The sequence below is a fragment of the Gorilla gorilla genome, chromosome 1 (genome assembly GCF_029281585.2).
Source record: "Gorilla gorilla gorilla isolate KB3781 chromosome 1, NHGRI_mGorGor1-v2.1_pri, whole genome shotgun sequence".
In the NCBI taxonomy this organism is placed as follows: Eukaryota; Metazoa; Chordata; class Mammalia; order Primates; family Hominidae; genus Gorilla; species Gorilla gorilla.
This window is the reverse complement of record NC_073224.2, coordinates 107454375-107463162: the sequence shown is the minus strand read 5'-3', so window position 1 is coordinate 107463162 and position 8788 is coordinate 107454375.

Genomic DNA, 8788 nt, shown 5'->3' with positions numbered 1-8788 from the left:
TGCCCCTTAGACTTTGGGATGTATTGACCCCTGCGATTTCTCTAAATGTGAGAAATGCGACTGCATGATTTGTGGCAATGGGGGACTGCATTTGCGCTTTCCCCTGGGTTGTTGTCGTTTTAAGAGTAGATTTTGTTTGCTGTGGAAGCGTTTACCAAGTGTTAGTATGAACTAATAAACAGGTGTTTATTCCCGTCTGTAACTTACGCTCAAAGTAAAGATTTTGCCAGGTAGTGGTTGGTTCTCACGCTGGTAATCTCAGCAGTCTGTGAGATACGTTGATAACTTTATGTTAATGCCGCTCTGGAGTTTGATGTCAGTGTGGGCAAATATGGTGGACCCGTCTCTACTAATCTCTTAACTTTTTTTTTGTTCTATAGAAATAAAACTAAGCTTTTCTTTTCCCTATGGGAGCCCATTGTAAACATTTATTAACAGCAAACAGTCCACTGGAGTGCATGGTGGGATCCTGGCTTACTGCAACCTCTGCCTCCTGCGTTCAAGCTATTCTCCTGCCTCAGCCAGAGAATACTCAGTCTCCTAAGTAAGAGAGATTACAAGCGCAGGCCACCAAAAAATTAGGCCCGGCTAATTTTTTGAATTTTTAGTAGAGACAGGGTTTCACCATGTTAGCCAGGCTGATCTTGAACTCCTGACCTCAAGTTATCTGCCCACCTTGGCCTCCCAAAATGTTGGGATTACAGGCCTTAGCCACTGCGCCTGGCCTGTTCACAGACTTTACATACACATTTTGTTTACAGGCTTTACAGGCACCGTTCAGTTGCAGTTAGCGTATACTATGTTTGGCCCAAGACAAGTGTATTTTTTTTTCCAGTGTGGCCCCAGGAATCCAAAATTTAGACAATCCTGCTCTAGAGGGTTTGATTCATGGTTCCACTGGGTTATGCTTATTGCCTATAATTCCATTTGATATTTTACAAATTTGATTTTTTAAAAAGCGTTTTCCTGAAGCACCCTAAAGCTTTCCTAATATGGGAACATAAGCCAGATTGGATGTATCAAAACCCAGCCGGAATCCTACAACTTCTAACCTTAATGTTAGATCAAGAAGCAAAACACCCACCAGTCCAAGGGTCAGGGAAGCTGAAGATCATGCCCGAGCTGTAACAACACCCTTCCCAGTATACAAAAGCAGTAACAGCCACTTGAATTCTATCTTCCAAGTGTGTCCTGTGGCCCAGGCTAACCTAGAGCTATCTAAAGATGGCAAATCTGGGAAATTTGCATTCAGCTTAGCAAAACTGACACATTACAAATCCACCACAGTGAACTTCTTTTCAACGTGGCATCAATGTACACCTTCCTCCTCCTCCTTCTCTTTTCCTCCTCTTCCTCATCCTCTTCTTTCTCTTCTTCTTCCTCCTTTTTCCTCCTTGTAAAACCACACTTAAGGTTCAAATAAAGACAACAGGAAAATCATACTTTTTCTCATTCAGTGAAAATATACCAACCCTTTCCCCAACAGGATAAAGTCTTTTATTTGTCTTTGAATGATGTTCACTCCTTTTTTAGCTAGGACACATTCCATATTTGCTACCCTGTAACCTAAATATTGAGATTTCTAAAAGTTAATTATTAATGAATACGCTAGCTAGGATGATGCAAGAGGAGAATTCTCAAGAAAAGTATTGGTTAATATATACCCAAATGTATTCATCTCAAAATAATGAATAAATACTCCTAACTATTACAAGTCCTCATTTCTGCAACTGTCACTGGCCCTAGCTGGTATTTGTAACTATCTTCACATCTTGCACTCACAGCCATTTCCTCTAGGCCTGGGCCGGTTGACGTGAGCGTGGGAAAGACCAGAACCCACGGTGCCCCCCACCGCACCATCCTCGGGTCTCCAGAGTTGGGATCCACCGGGCAGGGACCTTTGCTGAATTCTAAACTAGCTCTGGGGATACAAGAACAGCTGCCTTTGAGAACAGTTCAGGTCTCCATATTCCAGACTTCCTAGTAGGACTAAACGCTTAATGTTCACACGAGAATTCATGGTTTTCCTAAAACCCTGCAGTGGAATGCCTTCCTTCACCGAGCATTTATTGGGCGCCTACTAGGTGCTAGGCTGGCTCTGGGCAAAGGGCTGCAGCCTGTGCAAACTCCAGGTCCCTGTCTGGTGGATCCCACCTCTGAGGGCCCGAGGGCGACGCGATGAGAACACCACGGGTTCTGGTCCTTCCCACGCGCGCGTCCGCTGGCCCCAGGCCCGGCGGAAATGACTGCGAGCGCAAGGTGTGAGCGGGGCTAAGAATGGGAAAGCGAGTGACTTCCGCCGGAGAAGATGCAGTTGTCGCCTATAGAGGGGTCGGCGACTTTTGAGACAGTGAAGAGCAGGCGGGGGAAGCAGTGAAGAGCAAACGGTGAGGAGCAGGCGGCGGTTTGGCCGTTGGAGTCCCCCAGCTGACTCTGCCCGGGTAGAATGTCCAAAGTACCCAAAGACTCGACTCTTGGCTTCATTGTCTCCCGTGTTCTGGGCTTCTGGAGTGCGCGGAATTGGACAGGCCACAAATATATGAGATTATCTGCAGCCAGAGGTTAAAAAGCCATTTCTGGTATCAGCAAATGAGTTTAAGACACAAGCCATTAGCGTCTCTATGGCGCAATCGGTTAGCGCCTTCAACTGTTAACTGAAACGTTGGTGGTGCAAGCCCACCCAGGGATGGCACCTTTTCTTAGGCAAGATTCACACTTTCTGTTTAAAAACTTTAATCCTGGGAATCCTCCGGACCTCTACTAGCTTTAAATCAGATGCCAAAATATGCTGCACGAAGGCTCAAGTTCCATGAAAGTTCCTAAAAACAGGAATATTTCAGCAAAAGTAATTTTTCAATAGAGCCTGAGCCTGGGGCTTCAGAGCTTATGCCAGGGCCACTACACCTATTTCATCACCTCCTGAAGCTGGGTTTTTACAATTGCACATTCCTGGAAATCCAAAACTCCCAATAATTGAAAACAAGAAAACCCCAGTCTTCACTTGTGGTGAAGCCTCAATTTCTGGGTTGAAATCTTGGTTCATTCATGACGTGACTTTTAAAACGTTACTGAATTTTCTGTACCTCAATTTCTTCATCTATAAAAAAGAGCAGCCGGGCGCGGTGGCTCACGCCTGTAATCCCAGCACTTTGCGAGGCTGAGGCGGGTGGATCACGAGGTCAGGAGCTCAAGACCAGCCAGGCCAAGAAGGTGAAACCCCGTATCTACTAAAAGTACAAAAAATTAGCCGGGTGCAGTGGCAGGCGCCTGTAATCCCAGCTACTAGGGAGGCCGAGACAGGAGAATCGCTTGAACTCGGAGGGCGGAGGTTGCAGTGAGCTGAGATCACACCGCTGCACTCCAGCCTGATGACAGAGTGAAACTCCGTCTCAAAAAAAAGTGCTTTCCTTGGCCGGCCGTGGTGGCTTATGCCTGTAATCGCAGCACTTTGGGAGGATGAGGTGGGCAGATCACCTGAGGTTAGGAGTTTGAGACCAGCCTGGTCAACATGGTGAAAATACTCTACTAAAAATACAAAAATGAGCTGGGCATGGTGGCGGGTGCCTGTAATCCCAGCTACTCGGGAGGCTGAGGCAGGAGAATCACTTGAACCCGGGAGGCAGAGGTTGCAGTGAGCCAAGATTGCGCCACTGCACTGAAGCCTGGTGACAGAGCAGATTCCATCTCAAATAATAATAAATAAATAAACAATGCTTCCCTTATGGATTAATCTAACATTTGTGAATCCAAAAGTATGTGAGACAGGTCTCAATAAATTTAGAAAGTTTACTTTGGAAAGTTAAGGTGGCACCCATGACAGCTTCAGGAGGTCCTGGCAACATGTGCCCAAGGTGGTCGGGTACAGCTTGCTTTTATTCATTTTAGGGAGACAGAATATATTGATCAATACATGTAAGATTTACACTGCTTCTATCTGGAAGGGCGGGACAACTCAAAGGATGGGGGGCTTCCAGGTCATAGGCAGATTTAAAATTTTTCTGGTTAACCATTGGTTGAAAGAGTTGTTATTCCAGAAGGGAATTTCTGGGTTAGATAGGGGGTTGTGGAGACCAAGGTTTTATCACGCAGATGAAGCCTCCAGGTAGCAGGCTTCAGAGAGAATAGGTTGTAAATGTTTCTTATCAGACTTAAGGTCTGTGTTGATGTTAATGCTGGTTGGATTTTCCTGAGTTCCAAAAGGAAGGAGCGTATAATGAGGCATGTCCAACTTCTCCTTCCCATCATGGGCTGAACTAGTTTTTCAGGTTAACTGTGGAAAGCTCTTGACCTAGAGGAGAGGTCCATTCAGATGGTTGGGGGGCCTTAGAATTTTATTTTTGGTTTACACATTTGATGAGAAATACACATAAAGCATTTGAGCACCTAATAAATGTTCATTAAATGTTAGCTGCTGTAGCTATTTTCAGTGGCATCATCATCACCACTTTCATATTTTACCTCAGGCTTTTAAACAACTGCTTATCTTTTTATGGTATGGATGAACCAGTGTATATTTAAATGGCCCTCGGCTAATGGACACAAAATTGTGTCTAATGCTTATTCTTATAAAAAATTATTCAGAGAACATCCTTATACAACTATCTTTCATCATTTGTGCAAGGATTTCTTAAAACAGACTTCTAGAAATGGACTTGCTTTGTCAAAATATTTGTGCCTTTCCAATTTTTCTAATTGATACTTAATTGACCTCTAAAGAAGTTGGGCCTAGTCATATTCCCACATCCTAAGAGAATGCTCCTTCCTTGACCACACTATCTGACATTTAATAGCAGCACAAACTCTTCACTTTTGTTTGGGGAATGTTATTGCTTGCTGGTCTCACACACAGCCCTGAATCTTACAGGTAAGGAGCTGGTGCTACGCTGTTCTCCTTTGTTCTCCTGACCCCTGAGAATTCTGGGAAAGTGGTTCACGAGAGACTTGAGGTTAGATTCACCTGACTGTAAAAGTGCTGACAATGGGTGTTCCCACTGTTCCTGCAACAGAGAGCCCAGGCTTCAGCTGCTGAAGAAGAACTGAGACCTAACCCTCCAGAGCGGGACATTTAATTTGGCACAGAGTTGGTCCTCAGCCAAATAAAAATTGAAAAGGGGAGATTTTAAATTTTCATCTAATTGAGACTTTATATAATGGATTTTTTCTTATTTTATTGTGGCAACAAGAGGAGAGATTGCATCCTTGGGTTTTTATCGTTGGAACTTAATAATACTGGCTATTCTTCTGCTCTTGTGGAATTGTTTGGTCTATGCTGGTACATGGTACTTGCTATGAAACACTGTCTGGTGAGCTGGATAGGCAAGTAGCTAAAGAAAATGTCATAAGAAACAGAAATAGGAGTTGAGTCCAATCTCTCTCCTGCACTGCAAGATTCTGTTGCAGTGGTCCCTACACCTATTGCCATAGTGCCCCCCCATATTTTCTTTAAAGCTAAGAAAATAGAAATAGAGGATGGATTCTCAAATAGATATACCTAGAGTTAAGTAAAGTCTTATTTTGATTCTTTCAGAGGTTTGGATGTCATAGTTATCTCAGGCTGCTGTAACAAAATACCGTCTACTGGGTGGCTTAAACATTTATTTCTCACAGTTCTGGAGGCTGAGATGTCCAAGATCAAGATGCCAGCAGGTTTGGTTCTTGGTGTTAGTCCTCTTCCTAGTTTCTAGATAGTGATTTTTTTATATATATACAGTATTTACCCTGGCAACAATAATCTTATTTTTCCATTTGGTTAGTTTTTCATGTATCTATTACTTAATACTAGCCAATTTCTCCCCAGTTCTGTAAATCTCCCCTCAAGACATAGAAACTCACAATCATTTTGGTTGGTTTGCTTGGTTGTATGTTTCTTCAAGAAATTTTTCCTGGCTGGGCATGGTGACTCATGTCTGTAATCCCAGCACTTTGGGAGGCCCAGGCATGTGGATCACCTGAAGTCAGGAGTTCGAGACCAGCCTGGCCAGCGTGGTGAAACCCCGTCTTTAATAAAAATATAAAAATCAGTCGGGCATGGTGGCGGGCAGCTGTACTCCCAGCTACTAGGGAAGCTGAGGCTGGCAGGCACCTGTAATCCCAGCTACTCGGGAAGCTGAGGCAGGAGAATCATTTGAACCCCGGAGGCGGATGTTGCAGTGAGCCGAGATCACGCCATTGCACTCCAGCCTGGGCAAAAGAGCGGGACTCCTTCTCAAAAAATGAAAATAAATAAAAAAGAAAAAAGAAAGAAAGAAATTTTTCCTGGCACATTTCTATCTGTTCCATTCTGGATGACTTGCTCTTCAGGCTTATCCCACAGCTGTTATCATAATATCTCTCTTTACTGCACCATCTTGGGATTTCCATTGCCTCTCTCTTTTGTTAGATCCCCTGCTTCATGGATCTCGAGGGGGTTCATTCCTCACTCACTTCTTCCTTTTGATGATGCGTATCCTCCAAAACCTCCTATAAAGTGGTTACCTTAGAAATAAACTTTTTGAGACACTGCATGTCTGAAAATGTCTTTTATACCCATATATTTAATTGATATTTTACTAGACAGAGATACAAAAAGATACGTTGAAATAATTTCTCTCTCTTAGATTTTTAAAGGCACTGCTTTTTTTTTTTTTTTTTTTGTGACAGAGTCTCGCCTCACTCTGTCGCCCAGGCTGGAGTGCGGCGGCGGGATCTCGGCTCACTGCAACCTCCATCTCCTGGGTTCAAGCGATTCTCCTGCCTCAGCCTCCCCAGTAGTTGGAACTACTACTGGCGCCTGCCACCAGGCCTGGCTAATTTTTTTATTTTTAGTAGAGATGAGGTCTCGCCATGTTGGCCAAGCTGGTTTTGAAAGAGGAGACCACTTCTCACATTGTCTTATATTTAATTTCTTGTTTGCTGAAAAAGTGGAGGTTGAAAGAATGGGCAGAAGTGAAAATCATGGTCAGACAACCGGACACCACATTTCGGGCCTGGTTGTTAAAATTCAACCCCTGACCTTACCACCTGTGCTATCTATAAATTCCAGACATTGTACAAAAAAGCATTATGAAACTCCCTTTTCTGTTCTGTTTCTTTCTGATTACCAGTACATGCAGCCCCAAGTCACGTACCCCTCACTTGCTCAATTGATCATGACCCCCTCACACAGCCCCTTTAGAGTTGTGGGCCCTTAAAAGGGACAAGAATTACTTATTCGGGGAGCTTGGTTTCTAGGATATGAGTCTACCGATGCTCCCAGCTGAAAAATGCTCTTACCTTCCACAATCCGGTGTCTGAGGGATTTTGTCTACGACTCCTGCTACAGTTTCAAACTCCTGACCTCAAGTGATCCGCCTCCCTTGCCTTTGCAAAGTGCTGGGATTACAGGCCTGAGCCAAGGCTCCTGGCCCTTGTTGTTTACTGTTTTCCATAGTCGTTTCTGAGGAAGAAAAAAGTAACCATTTTCTGCTCTCAGCTAGAGCTGGTCTGACAAACACTTAGGCCATGATGTTCCATGGTTAAAACTAAAAATTTCATAACACCAATATCAGGCAAAGTTACCCTCTCACTAACGTGAAAGAAATACTATTTCACAATCATATTTGAGCACAAACAGAACACTGTTCAAACCATAATATGATTAAACATCCCAGCTACTAATAGTGACTGTTAATTATTTTATTTTTTATTTTTTTGAGACGGAGTCTTGGTCTGTCACCAGGCTGGAGTGCAGTGGTGCAATCTCAGCTCACTGCAACCTCTGCCTCCTGTGTTCAAGTGATTCTCCTGCCTCAACCTTCCAAGTAGCTGGGACTACAGGTGCCCGCCACCACACCCAGCTAATTTTTGTATTTTTAGTAGCGACTGGGTTTCACCATATAGGCCAGGCTGGTCTGAAACTCCTGACCTTGTGATCTGGCCCCCTCAGCCTCCCAATGTGTTGGGATTATAGGCATGAGCCACTGTGCCCAGCCTTTATTTATTTTTATTTTTCAGACAGTCTCTGTTGCCCAGGCTGGAGTGCAGGGGCATTATCTCAGTTCACTGCAACCTCCGCCTCCTGGGTTCAAGAGATTCTTCTCCCTCAGCCTCCCAAGTAGCTGGAATTACAGGCATGCCCAAACATGCTCGGCTAACTTTCATAATGACTGTTGATTCTTTACCAATTATGTGTTTATTCCTGCAACAATTTCTCCCACTTTCTGGATAAAAATATAGAGATTCCCAAAAGAAGAATTGTCCCACAATTTCCCCATAGTGTTTGCTATCTCCTCTGTTGCAATGAGCCAATATACTCAGGTTTGACTATAGGTTTGTTCCTGATGGTTATACAGTGGAGCACATCAACACCATAGAGAAGATGGATGCCATTCTGATTCTTTGTTATTTGCCTTAAACTGTTCTCCCATCTCCCCTCCCAAAAGCCTATAGAATCTTCTACTTGTTCCTATTATTTTGAAACTTCATGATCTATTTTCATCCACCTTGCTGGGTACTCAGTGTGCTCTTTCAATATAGGAATTTATATTTTAGAGGTATCATTCCAAAGATGTTTATGCATGTAAAATTAAAGGTATATATTTATTTCCTGCAATTACCATCACCCTTTTGATACACTTTTGATGTATAATAAACCATCCCAAGCTTATTGACTTAGAATAACAATAATTGGCCGGGTGCGGTGGCTCACGCCTGTAATCCCGGCACTTTAGGAGGCCGAGGCAGGCAGATCACGAAGTCAGGAGATCGAGACCATCCTGGCTAACACGGTGAAACCCCGTCTCTACAAAAAGTAGCGGGGCATGGTGGTGGG